At 42.3% G+C, this 14,232-nt stretch overlaps 1 pseudogene; it reads left to right on the top strand.

Annotated features, from left to right (window-relative positions):
- Positions 1 to 1,399: 1,399 nt before the first annotated feature.
- On the top strand, positions 1,400 to 2,169 carry LOC139028864 (uncharacterized; annotated as a pseudogene).
- The last annotated feature ends 12,063 nt before the right edge of the window (positions 2,170 to 14,232 follow it).

Raw genomic sequence — 14,232 nt, 5'->3', positions numbered from 1 at the left:
CAAGAGTTGAAAACCTACAAACCTCAGATTTACCAATTCCTGGTTGGATTTTTCTCAGGTTTTTGCCTGACATATGGGTTTTGTTATACTCACAGACATCATTCAAACAGTTATAGAAACTTCAGAGTGTTTTCTATCCAAATCTACTAATAATATGCACATATTAGCAACTGGGACTGAGTAGCAGGCAGTTTWCTCTGGGCACGCTTTTCATCCAAATGTGAAAATTCTGCCCCCTATCCATAACAAGTTTTAAGCAACGAGTTGGAGTCAGAGTCCGAGTCTTCTCTGGTCTCTCCTCCACCCGTTACGGGGTCTGAGACGCCGAAGCCTCCCACCATTAGCTCTGACAAATTGAAAACCCTAGTCATTGGCGACTCCATTACCCACAGTATTAGACTTAAAAATAATCATCCAGCGATCATACACTGTTTACCAGGGGGCAGGGCTACCGACGTTAAGACTAATCTGAAGATGGTGCTGGCTAAGGCTAAAACTGGCGAGTGAAGAGAGTATATGGATATTGTTATCCACGTCAGCACTAACGATGTTAGGATGAAACAGTCAGAGGTTACCAAGCGCAACATAGCTCAAGCGTGTAAATCAGATAGAAAGATGTGTCAGCATCGAGTAATTGTCTCTGGCCCCCTCCCAGTTAGGGGAGTGATGAGCTCTACATCAGACTCACAACTCAATCGTTGGTTGAAACTGTTTTCTGCCACTCGCAAAATAAAATTTTTGTAGATAATTGGCTCTCTTTCTGGGACTCACCCACAAACAGGACCAAGCCTGGCCTGCGAAAGGAATGACGGACTCCATCCTAGCTGGAGSGGTACTCTCATCTTATCTATGAACATAGACAGAGCTCTAACTCCTCTAGCTCCACAATGAGATAGTGTGCAGGCCAGGCAGCAGGCTGTTAACCACCCTGCCAGCGTAGTTGAGTCTGCAACTAGCACAGTCAGTGTAGTCAGCTCAGCTATCCCCATTGAGACCGGGTCTGCCTCAATCTAGGTTGGGAAAAACTAAACATGGCGGTGTTCACCTTTGCAATCTCACTTGAATAAAGACCTGCTTTCCTGTCATTATTGAAAGAGATTGTGATATCTCACATCTCAAAATAGGGCTACTTAATGTCAGATCCCTCACTTCCAAGGCAGTTATAGTAATGAACTAATCACTGATTATAATCTTGATGTGATTGGCCTGACTGAAACATGGCTTAAACCTGAAGAATTTACRGTGAGATCTCACCTCATGGTTACAAAGGTGGAGGTGTTGCTAACATTTACGATAGCAAATTTCAATTTACAAAAACAAATGACTGCGTTTGTCTTTTGAGCTTCTAGTCATGAAATCTATGCAGCCTAATCAATCACTTTTTATAGCTACTGTTTATAGGCCTCCTGGGCCGTATACAGTGTTCCTCACTGAGTTCCCTAAATTCCTATCGGACCTTGTAGTCATGGCAGATAATATTCACATTTTTGGTGACTTCAATATTCACATGTAAAAGTCCACAGACCCAGGCCAAAAGGCTTTCGGAGCCATCATCGACTCAATGGGTTTTGTCCAACATGTCTCCGGACCTACTCACTGCCACAGTCATACTCTGGACCTAGTCTTGTCCCGTGGAATAAATATTGTGGATCTTAATGTTTTTCCTCATAATCCTGGACTATTGGACCACCATTTTATTACGTTTGCAATCGCAAAAAGTAATCTGCTCAGAACCCAACCAAGGTTCATCAAAAGACGTGCTATAAATTCTTGTACAACCGGTTAACCGAGGAAAATCGGTTAACCGAGGAACTATATTTAACCTTGCGTAATACCCTAGATGCATTCGCACCCCTAAAAACAAAACACATTTGTCATAAGAAACTAACTCCCTGGTATATAGAAAATACCCGAGCCCTGAAGCAAGCTTCCAGAAAATTGGAACGGAAATGGCGCTACACCAAACTGGAAGTCTTCCGACTACTTTGGAAAGACAGTAACGTGCAGTATCGAAGAGCCCTCACTGCTGCTCGATCATCCTATTTTTACAAACTTAATGAGGAGAATAAGAACAATCCTAAAAAAAAATTGATACTGACGCAAAGCTAACTAAAAAAATCGCATTCCCCAAGAGAGATGGCTTTCACTTTTTTGATGAAAAGATCCTGATCATTAGAAAGCAAATTATGGACTCCTCTTTAAATCTGCGTATTTCTCCAAAGCTCAATTGTCCTGAGTCTGCACAACACTGCCAGGACTAGGATTAAGCGACACACTCAAGGTTTAAATGCTATATATTTTGACACATTGATGAAAATAGTTGTTACGTTCCCAGTTTCTGTGTTGTAGTTTGTTTTTAAGTGTGTGTGTTTCAGGAGATGCTTCCTGAAATCTCCCCAAGCAGCTGATTGGTCGGCCCCAATTGATAATTGGAGAGCTGACCCCGCCCCTCGTCAAGATACAGCTGTCTCTAATTACCATTGCCACCTGAAGCTATAAAACCAGTGTTCTGTTGTTCAGAAGAGAGAGATCATATGCAGGCTTAGATCATTGTAGGCTGAGAGCATTGCTGGAGAGATTGAATGTTATATAGATCATTGCTGAGAGAGGAGGTTGATGGCTGAGGGTTAGCATGTTGGTCGTTGGAAGGTACTGTGTTAGTTGTTACTGGGAGCAGTTGGTATGTTCTGTGTGAGGTTGTTGCTCAGATAGAGATTATTTGATGTCCTTTGTTCTTATTGTTGAGCAATTGTTTGATATTCTGTTTCATTTGTTCCCAGGGGGGAAGGGGAAGGCACCTAGGGAGTGCTTAGGCAAGAGGCCCGTGGGCATACATATACCTGTAGTATATTCATTGTCTAGGCACACTAGGTAAGACCTGGGCGGACCACCCCCTGTATTTTGGTTAGCGCACCATGCGGTGCTAAGTTAGGTAAGTAGTGGTTAGATAGGAGAGGGGGAYCTTTGACATTTACTTTCTTTGCTTTGGTTCCGTCCAGCCCCTTTTCCCCATATTACCGGGTAAGGAACAAAATCCTAGTATACGGTCAATTCTGCCTTTGTCGTCCTTTCTTGCACCTACAGTTCATAGCTCTTTTGCTTCACGTTGAGTTGCAGCAGGGTGTTGCGTTCCTTCTCAGAGGCGTGCGAAACAATAGTCTTGGCCTCTAAACCTTCAAGTTGCATCCTGGACCCATTTCCAACTGATCTACGGAAAGAGCTGCTTCCTGTGCTTGGCCCTCCTATGTTGAACATAATAAACAGCTACCTATCCACCGGGTGTGTACCAAACTCACTAAGTGGCAGTAATAAAGCCTRTCTTGAAAAAGCCAAACCTTGACCCAGAAAATATAAAAAAATATCGGCCTATATCGAATCTCCCATTCCTCTCAAAAAAAAWTTTAAAAGCTGTTGCGCAGCAACTCATTGCCTTCCTGAAGAAAAACAATGTATACAAAATGCTTCAGTCTAGTTTTAGGCCCCATCCTAGCATAGAGACTGCACTCGTGAAGGCGGTAAATTACCTTTTAATGGCATCAGACCAAGGCTCTGCATCTGTCCTCGTGCTCCTAGACCTTAGTGCTGCTTTTGATATCATCGATCACCACATTGTTGTAGAGATTGTAAACCCAAATTGGTCTACACAGACAAGATCTGGCCTGGTTTAGATCTTATCTGTCGGAAAGATATCCGTTTGTCTCTGTGGAAGGTTTGTCTTCTGACAAATCAACTGTACATTTCGGAGTTCAAGGTTCCGTTTTAGGACCACTATTGTTTTCACTATATTTTACCTCTTGGGGATGTCATTCAGAAACATAATGTTAACTTTCACTGCTACGCGGACGATACGCAGCTGTACATTTCAATGAAACATGGTGAAGCCCCAAACGTGCACTCTCTGGAAGCCTGTGTTTCTGTAACGTCGGAAGGCATGGACCAGAACGCAGTGTGGTAAGTGTTCATGATTCTTTATTACTCGAACAAAATACAAKGTGAAAAAACAAAACAGTTCTGTCATGTGCAGACACTAAACAGAAAATAACTACCCACAAAACACAGGTGGGAAAAGGCTGCCTAAGTATGCTTCCCAATCAGAGACAACGATAGACAGCTGCCTCTGATTGGGAACCACACTCTGACAAAAACAAATTAATAGAAAACATAGAAGTAAAGAAACTAGAATGCCCACCCTAGTCYCACCCTGGCCTAACCAAAATAGAGAATAAAAGCCTCTCTATGGCCAGGGTGTGACAGTTTCAGATACAAGGAAGTGGATGGGGGAAAATGTTTTACTTTTAAACTCGGACAAAACAGAGATGCTAGTTCTAGGTCCCAAGAAACAAAGAGATATTTTGTTGGATCTGACAATTAATCTTGATGGTTGTACAACCATCTGAAATAAAACTGAAGGACCTCGGCATTACTCTGGACCCTGATCTCTCTTTTGACGAACATATCAAGACTGTTTCAAGGACAGCTTTTTTCCATCTTCGTAACATAGCAAAAATCAGAAACTTTCTGTCAAATTTATGCAAAAAAATTAATCCATGCTATTGTCTCTTCTAGATTAGACTACTGCAATGCTCTACTTTCTGGATACATAGATAAAGCACCAAATAAACTTCAGTATGTGCTAAACATGGCTGCTAGAATCCTGACTCAAACCACATTTTTTATCATATTACTCCAGTGCTAGCCTCTCTACACTGGCTTCATGTTAAGGCTAGGGTTGATTTCAAGGTTTTACTGCTAACATACAAAGCATTACATGGGCTTGCTCTTACCTACCTTTCTGATTTGGTTCTGCTGTACATACCTACACGTACCCTACAGTCACAAGACGCAGGCCTCCTTACTGTCCCTAGAATTTCTAAGCAAACAGCTGGAGGCAGGGCTTTGTCCTATAGAGCTCCATTTTTATGGAATGMTCTGCTTATCCATGTGAGAGACATAGACTCGGTCTCGACCATTAAGTCTTTATTGAAGGCTCATCTCTTCAGTAGGTCCTATGATTGAGTGTAGTCTGGCCCAGGGGTGTGAAGGTGAACGGAAAGGCACTGGAGCGACGAACCACCCTTGCTGTCTCTGATTGGCCTGTTACCATCTCTCCACTGGGAATCTCTGCCTCTAACCCTCTGGGTAACTCTGGGGCTGGGTTCGTTTGTTTAAAACTTTTTTGGTCACTACATGTGTTATTCATAGTTTTGATGCCTTCACTATTATTCTACAATGTAGGAAATAGTACAAATAAAGAAAAACCCTTGAATGAGTAGGTGTTCTAAAACTTTTGACTGGTACTGTATGTAGTGTTTAGCTCCTCTTCAARGAAAATGTGAAAAGTGCTTATGAAAGTTTCACTGCCATAATCATAAAATGCAATATGGATGGGAAGAAAACAATTATTTTTCACCATCAGACCTCATTGCAAAATTCCCAACAAAATATAAGCAATGAGCACTTACTTCAAAGTGACTAGAAATTGGGTCATATTTGTCAGGCTGAAATMTTCTCTTTAACATAAAAATGTATTTAAACATGAGTGCTTCTGACAAGAAAATCTTCAGACGAAGAAAAAAAAACAAGAGAAAGAAAATGATTGTGCCCCATGAACCACTTGGGCTGTTGTAAAATCATTGCTCTAATCTTGTGTTGTGTCTTTTGGGGGCCTCTGTGCTCAGCCTCCCCCCTTTGTTCAGTAAACATTCAGTCAGAGGTCTGATAGAAGTTAATAAAATCCGCCTTGAGCTTCTGCTTCCCGAAAACACTTTTGGGATTCTTCAGTGTTGGTTGACCCAATTGTAGAAGAAACACAATATATAGTTTCATTTGAATGAAGTCTTCAATGTGGTAATAAATAGCCTAATGCAATAGATAATATGAATGTTTCRCATTCATCAAAAATGTTTAGTATCTTAAAACATAGCAGAGTGGGGTATGTTAAGCCATTTTTGACATTCAGCATCACTACATCAAGGGAAATATAGCATTCTTTCTAGCAAAGATATCTACATATATTTCAGGATGTTGTGTATCCCTGGAAATAATCAATTAATGTAAACATAGCTTGTCCAAAAATGTGGCATTTTGGCACAACTTACCATGGGTATGAGGTAAATTGAGCATAGGAACGGGGTAAGRATAGGGAGACATTTCTAACACTTTGTACTTATAAAAAAAACACTTTTAACAATGGCTCAGGCCCTGGTGTAACCTCATATCCAATTGATAATGCCTTGCATTACACCTGGGAAYAAAACACTTCTTCAATTGTGGCCTAGAGGGGGATGAACCCAACTGAGGAAGGCATTTTTCATAATTTCAACTTGACTAATCACACAAATGTGCAATGTATTCAAAATACTATGCATAAAATGGACTAAATGTAATCCTCATATGTATGGTGTATATTGTTTAGCCATTGACTCAACTCACCAACAATTTTCCCCAAAGCAACAATTTTGACTATATTAGCCCACACAGCTACAAGGAGGCACTTTCATGCTATGTTTAGGACTTCATATTGCAGCTTACAGAGACCACAACTGATGTATTTAGCAGTCTTAAAAATATCTAATTTGGTTAGATACAAGCATTTTTGGACCTAACTTGCTAATCAGTTGTTCTATGTGGTTTCTTCCTTCATAGACTCCAAATGTTGACCTCTTCCTAAATATTTGGTCACATGATAAAATAAAAACAAATGTAACTTGGCTGAAACAGGAGGGCATCATTTTACTTTGTTGAGATTGTGCAGTCAGTGAACCTGTTCCTATTCAGTGTGTCTGTAATCTTCACCCAGGCTGATAGGAAGCACTATCCCATACGATGCACATGACATCACTGTCAAATATTTATCTCTCTTACTGCTACATTTTCCATTTGAGGGTAAAAAGACGTAGCATATTCCATTCCTCTCCATCCCTGGTGGTGTATTAGGAGAAAACATTGAGAAGCCTGTAAGATCTTCAGAAGTTGGTAAACAGTGACAATTCCAGAGAAATGACTATGTAATTGACTAGGCCTAGCAGTTCTGACAACAATAATGGAGCCACAGTGCAGTATATTGTACTGATAATTACTATAGGTAAGGGAACAAGGGAAGTCCTGTTTCATCCTTGAATTACAGTATACTGAGAAAAGAACTGGGCATATACACAGAGAAGAATTGATGGTGTGCACAAACCCAGACAGTGTTTTTGGAACCATTTTCCTAGAAAACAGAATACCAGAGCAGACTTCCAATTGTAATTAAGCCTAGAGAGAGTGACCATTTAAAACAAATACTGTATATCCAACAAAACCACAAAATAGGGGGATATATATTATGTGCTTTATTAACCATCTGACAAGATCACAAGTATTTTCTCACACTTTAATTGGTCAGTAGAGCATACGCATTTCAGACAAGTTCATAAGAACACAGATATTCCATCACTAACCAAGTACTGTAGTTACAGTAGAAAAGCCAGTAACACATTCTATGAATACCTGCTCCCTAATGAAAAGCCAGTAACACCTTCTATGAATACCTGCATCCTAACGCAATATAAGTGCCTTGTAAACTATATGCATAATGCATATCATGCTGATGAGATGAAGACGCTTAACACTAATGCTAAGTGGAGGAGAGTGCTGAAGTGTTGAAGGACTGGTGATCAGGCTTGAACTAACTCTCTCTCTCAGCTGAATGTGATTCCTCACTGGGGAGAGCATCAGGGAGGCACAGCGGGTAAGAGTGCTATTCTCCTTTACCATCTTGAGTTGACTTGTATAATTAGTCCACAGCTGTGATGCTCCTGGAAAGGAAAACATCCTACATCCATTTCCTGCTTGTCTCCTCGAACAAAACCCTAATCTGGCTCAGAAATMGCACTGTATTCCCTATGTAGTACACTACTGTTGACCAGGACCTATTGAGCTCTGGTCAAAAGTAGTGCAATACTTTGGGAATAGGGTCTCATTTGGGATGTAAGATCCTATTTTCTGGCTGGCTGGAAGGATCTGCCCCTTTAAAAAAAAAATCACCTAAAATGACATACCCAAATCTAACTGCCTGTAGCAAGAATATGCATATTCTTGGTACCATTCTTGGTGCATATTCTTGGTACCAAGTTTGTGGAAATGTGAAAGGAATGTAGGAGACTATAACACAATGAAAAAACCAACCGTTCTTTGTATTTTTTTTGTACCGTCATCTTTGAAATGTAAGAGAAAGGCCATAATGTAGTATTCCAGTCCATCCCAGGTGCAATTTAGATTTTGGCCACTAAATGGCAGCAGTGTAGGTGCAACGTTTTAGACTGATCCAATGAAACATTGCATTTCTGTTAAAAATGTTGTATCAAGACTGCTCAAATGTGCCTAATTTGTTTATTAATAACTGTTCAAAATTGTGCACTCTCCTCAAACAATAGCATGGTATTATTTCACTGTAATAGCTACTGTACATTGGACAGTGCGGTTAGATTAACAAACATTTAAGCTTTCTGCCAATATCAGATATGTCTATATCCTGGGAAATATTTTTGTTACTTACAGCCTCATGCTAATCGCTTTAGCCTACGTTAGCTCAACKGTCCCGTGGAAGGGTCACCGATCCCAATTTCAAGAGAAACAAATTAGAGGGAGCATACCTAAGATCACACAGYACACCAGATAAGACAGGAGAATTACACCAGATAGGACAGACTGTGCCTAGCCACCCGGCACATAGACTTTTGCTGCATAGATACTTAGGACTGAGACAGGGGGGGATCGGAGGACACTGTAGCCTCATCCATAGTTGACAGGGCCAACCAGGCAGGATATAACCTTATCCACTTTGSCAAAGCACAACTCCCATAACACCAAAGGGATATCAATAGACCACTAACTTACTACCCTGAGACAAGGTGGAGTATAGCCCATGAAGATCTCCCCCACCCTATAGGTAGGGTAACATTTTTAAAAGTAGACAATCAATATCCCTTTGAGCATYGTGAAGTTATAAATTACACTTTGGATGGTGTATCAATAAACCCAGTCACTACAAAGTTACAGGCGTCCTTCCAACTCAGTTGCCGGAGAGGAAGGAAACTGCTCAGGGATTTCACTGTGAGGCCAACAGTGACTTTAAAACAGTTACAGAGTTTAATGGCTGTGATAGATGAAAACTGAGGATGGAACAACAACATTGTAGTTCTTCCACAATGCAAAACATGCATCCTGTTTTTGATAAGGCACTAAAGTTAAACTGCAGAAAATGTGGGAAAGAAATTAAATTTATGTCATGAATACAAAGCGTTTCTTTGGGGCAAATCCAACAACACTTCACTGTGTACCACTCTTCATATTTCCAAGTAGGGTGGTGGCTGCATCATGTTATGGGTATGCTTGTCATTGGCAAAGACTAGGCAGTTTTTTTTATGATAGAAAGAAACGGAATACAGCTATGCACTTCCAAAATCCTAGAGGAAAACCTTGTGCAGTCTGCTTTCCAACAGACACTGGGAGACAAATTCACCTTTCAGCAGCAAAATAACCTAAAACTCAAGGCCAAATCTACACTGGAGTTGCTTACCAACATGACATTGAATGTTCCTGAGTGGCCTAGTTACAGTTTTGACTTAAATCAGCTTGAAAATCTATGGCTAGACTTGAAAATGGCTGTCTAGTAATGATCAATAACCAACCTAAAGAATATGAAAAAGAAAAATTTGAAAATATTGTATAATCCAGGTGTACAATTCTCTTTGATACTTACCCAGAAAGACTCCTGGTGCAATTGCTGCCAAAGGGGAGTCTAACATGTATTGACTCAGGGGTGTGAATTGAATACTTATATAAATTAGCAAACATTTCTAAAAACATGTTTTCACATTGTGATTGTGGGGTATTGTGTGTAGATGGACGAGAAAAAATAATATTTACTCAATTTTGAATTCAGGCTATAACAAAACAAAATGTTGAATAAGTCAAGGGGTATGAATAGTTTCTGATGTCACTGTCGGCCAATAGTTTAGAACATTTCCCAGGTCATTTCCCAGGCTTTTTAGGAGAGGCTTTATTATTGCCAGTTTTCGTGAGTTTGGTGCACATCTGGAGGACAGGGAGCCAAGCACAGGCAGTAGCTCTTTCAGTAGTTTAGTTGGAATAGGATCCAGTAGATGGCTGGAAAGTTAAGAGGCCATGACTATTTTAGTGAATGTGTCGAGAGATACAGGATAAACATTTTTAAGTGTCTCCATTGATCCAAGGTCCTGGCAGTTCTGTGCCGACTCAGGACAACACATTCAAAACGGAGTCAGTAAATTGTTTTCTAATGACCATGATCATTTTTATCAAAGAAGATCATGAATTCATCACTGCTGATGTGATGGCTACTTGGGGAATACTGCTTTTTAGTTAGCTTTGCAACAGTATCAAAAATACATTTTGAATTGAGATGTTTCAGATGGAAAGAYAGAGAGAGCAGAGAGAACATGCCACGGGTAGGCTTTTCAAAAACACTTCAAATCCTCTCCCTAGATGGGCAAATTTAGCAAAATGGGGAGAAGATTTACTTCAAGCATGGATGGTGGCTCTTTCTGCTTTTCAGGCACGGAGGACATCTTGCTTGAAGAGATAAGAGAAAGCTGTTGTTGGAGTTTGCAAAACCGAAACTTAAGCTTCTCTATCTACACCACTCCCTTAAGTTTCGCCCTTGTGTGCTCAAAACAATTAAAAAATGTTTTTTTTTAAATGCACCATCAACATAAACACACCATTATTATATACGTCTCTGCAAAGTAACCCTGATATCACATCAATTGTTAAGGGGAAAAAAACATATAATAGCATTAAAAAAATTCCATCCACTATATTTTGTTCTCATAACCTCTTTTCCGGTCCAAAAGTCACCTCAAACCCTGCAACAAGAATTCATAGGTGTCAATAAAGAGGTGTCTATCATGTCTGCCTTGTAGATATTGGATTTTACAGAGGACATCCAGAAATAGGCCTTGACATAGTAGAGAATAAGCCGGGCTGTCAGGAAGGCTGTTATTAAGGATAGTTAATAGGATGCCTATTGTGCTGCAGCCCTGCGTGGTACTCTCCAGGGATTGTGTTTTTGACATGTGTGTCACGACTCCGACCGAGGCAGGCTCTCCTTCCCGTCCGGGTGGCGCTCGGCGGTCGTCGTCACCGGCCTATTAGCTGCCACTGATCCTTTGGTTCCCCTCCTTATGTGTTCATTGGTTACACCTGTTTTGTGTTTGTTCTTAATTAGTTGAGCTTTATCAGTCAGCCGGCCCGCCCGTTTCTTTGTGCGGGATTGTTAGTTTGTAAGCTTGGTGTTTGTTTCAGTCTATTACGTGTTTGTGTATGTTCGAGTTTGTTACTGGACTGTTTTCGTTCCCCGTGTCTGGGGCAGTTTACGTAGAGCACCCAGTGGCCGAAGTTCTCTGTGTTTCATTAAAGGAACATTGTTATTGAATCCTCTGTTTTTCCTGCGCCTGACTTCGCACTCCGACACCCAGTCCTTACAATATGCAATTAAAATGTACAAATATCTGACAGACAAACATTGTCAGTGAAGAATGAAGTCTTGAGCAATAGGAAATGCCAGGGGTTTGAAATATACTGTACATTTTAACGGCAGGAATCTTTAAGGACCGTTCTTTGCCTCAATCATATCTAGAGGTGAAACTATGGACAAACACCTTGAATGTCTTCAATGAGAAGTACATTTTTCAGGTGTTGACATATTACTGCAGTTTGTTTTTTACACCAGTCGAATGGAGAAACAACAGAATAGATTGTAACTCTGTGGATGACATCATACTGGAAATGCTCTATGGAGTAGGACCTCATTATCTTCTCCCCTGGGTGATCCTTCTTGATAAGGCTTGAGGTCTGTGTGGTTTGGGAAGACCGTAGCCTGGGACTAATATGAATATCTTTATTCCAGGTTATAAGTATCACGTCTGTCGTTTTTGACTGTTGTTTCCTCAGGTTTACCCTTGACTTATCATGTCTTCTAGTTTACAGGTTACCCTGATTGTTGGTTATTGGATTAACCTGGTTGCCTTGCTATTTAGGTTCCTCTGTTGGCCTGGATCCTTGCTTAGGTCTCATGTTTTTCTTAGTCATAACAAAGCGACCGCACAAGGGTACACTAAGTAAGGTTCTGGATTTACCCTTACCTCTGCCTGCTGTGATTCTCTGCGCCTGGGTTCGAGTTCGTACTAGCATTAATGTCACAGTAGACCTTAGCCAACAATGCARCCAGCAGAGATTTCTCAGTCGTCCAAGGAACATTTCGAACTCCACCATTTGCGGTTGGATCTTACCCACCATGGAACTGTGCTTGGGCGCCATGAGGCGCGGCTGCAGACATTGTCGGATGATTTAAGAACTCTTGTGTCCGCTCTGCAGACAGGACAGGCGGGAGCAACAGCTACTGCACCTGTGGCTGTTCCTAATCCTCCACTTCCTACTAGTTCAGCGTCTTTTTCCCTTCGGGAGCCTCATCTCCCAGCACCGGAGCGCTATGAGGGATACCCTGGGAGGTGTCATGGGATCCTGCTCCAATGCTCGCTGGTCTTCAAGCTGTAGGCATCAACGCTCCCCACCGAACGTGCCAGAGTGGCATACGTAATTTCCTTGCTCTCAGGACAGGCTCTGGCCTGGGGCACGGCCATATGGGAGCAGCACTCAGACATTTGTTTTAATTGGCAAAGATTCACCAAGGCGATGAAGAGGGTTTTTGATCACCCCATCAGTGGCAGGAACGCTGCTCAAAGACTCATTGCGCGTCGGCAGGGAAGCCGGAGCATAGCTGATTACGCCATTGACTTTCGGACGCTCGCCGCTGAGAGCGGTTGGAATGCAGAGGCACTTCACTCAGCCTTTCTGAACGGACTCAGCGAGGTTCTCAAGGATGAACTGGCTTCCCGGGACAACCCTGACACTCTGGATGAGCTTATCGTTRTGGCCATCCGGATTGACAACCAGATTCGGGTACGTAGTTGTGAGAGGACAGAGGGGTTCAGAGTTGTTTCCAGTGTTTCGGGTCCCTGTGAGGGAGTCGATTCTTTGTTTGTTCCACTGCCTTATCGTGCGTCTGTCTGTKCTGTACCCGGTCAGAGTCCTCAACTCGGCTCTGGTTCTCCTTCATACCCTTCAGAAGAGCCGATGCAATTGGGATGCACCAGACTTTCCGCTCTGGAGAGAAGGTGCAGGATTAACCAGCAACATTGTCTTTACTGTGGACAGTGTGGACATTTCCGTGCCTCCTGTCCCGAGCTGACGGGACATGGGATGACTCATCACTAGATGGGAGAATACTGGCTAGTCAGATACAGTCTCCAACTGCCGACACGGTATGCACCTTGCTTCCGGCCAACCTGCGGTGGGACAATGGGCAGTTGGACATTCCTGCTTTCATAGACTCTGGGCCTACTGGCTGTTTTCTGGATCGCACATTAGCTCGCCTACAGGGGCTGCCTCTCACTAAGCTGGACATTCCGTTGTCGGTCACTGTGCTGGATGGTCAAACCCCTAGGGTCTGGGAAGATGAAGCAACTCACCATGCCAATTCAGCTACGAGTCCTGGATTATCATGTGGTGTTTATCCAGTTACATTTGGTGGACTCTCCTGAGCTGTCCCTGGTACTTGGACATCCGTGGCTTTCTATCCATAATCCTCAAATTGATTGGCGCTCAGGAAGAGTTCTGGGATGGAATCCTTCATGCCAGCTCACCTGCCAGCAACTCTCTCCACGTCCTTCCGGCCCTGCTCGTCTGGAAGCTTCCTGTTCCCTCGGCTGGGGATGACAAGCCTGATCTTTCCTGTGTACCTCGACATTACTGGGATCTGGGTCAGCTCTTCAGCAAACGAAGGGCCAGSGAACTGCCTCCTCACAGATCCTACAATTCTGCCATCAACCTTCTTCCTGGCACCACACCTCTGAGAGGAGGGCTGTATTCTCTCTCAGGTCCAGAGACTGCAGCCATAAACAGTTATATTAAGAAGGCGCAGGTGGCTGGTTTGATTCGGCCGTCCACTTCGGGTTTTCATTTTTTAGTATTTTTTTTTGTATCGATTACCGGAGTTTAAATAACATTACCATCAAGAACTGTTACCCTCTTACTCTTATGTCGTCAGCCTTTGAGAGACTCTAGGGCGCTATGGTTTTCTCAAAATTGGATTTCCGGAACGWGTACAATCTGGTGCGCATCAGACAGGGAGATGAGTGGAAGACAGCTTTC

Source organism: Salvelinus sp. IW2-2015, linkage group LG15, assembly GCF_002910315.2.
Source record: "Salvelinus sp. IW2-2015 linkage group LG15, ASM291031v2, whole genome shotgun sequence".
Classification (NCBI taxonomy): Eukaryota; Metazoa; Chordata; class Actinopteri; order Salmoniformes; family Salmonidae; genus Salvelinus; species Salvelinus sp. IW2-2015.
The sequence above is the reverse complement of the archived record's forward strand: the minus strand, read 5'-3'. Positions and strand labels throughout refer to the sequence as shown.